A 383-nucleotide genomic window follows, 5' to 3' on the forward strand; every position below is an offset into this window, starting at 1 on the left:
TTCGCCTCCGCTGCATCTGCTCCCAGGATGAGGCATTCCACTCCCGAACATCTCAGATGTCCTCATTTTTCAAGGACCGCAACTTCCCCCCCTCAGTGGTTGAGAACGCCCTCGACCGTGTCTCCCGCATTTCCCGCAACTCATCCCTCACACCCCCTCGCTGCAATAACAACCAAAACAGAATCCCCCTCGTCCTCACGTACCACCCCACCAACCTCCAGATCCAACGCATCATCCTCTGACACTTCTGCCATCTACAATCCGACCCCACCACCAAAGACATTTTTCTCTCCCCACCCTTATCTGCTTTCCAGAGGGACCACTGTCTCCATGACTCCCTTGTCTGCTCCACACTCCCCTCCAGCCCCACCACACCTGGCACT

This window comes from Rhincodon typus, chromosome 11 (genome assembly GCF_021869965.1).
Source record: "Rhincodon typus isolate 14 chromosome 11, sRhiTyp1.1, whole genome shotgun sequence".
In the NCBI taxonomy this organism is placed as follows: Eukaryota; Metazoa; Chordata; class Chondrichthyes; order Orectolobiformes; family Rhincodontidae; genus Rhincodon; species Rhincodon typus.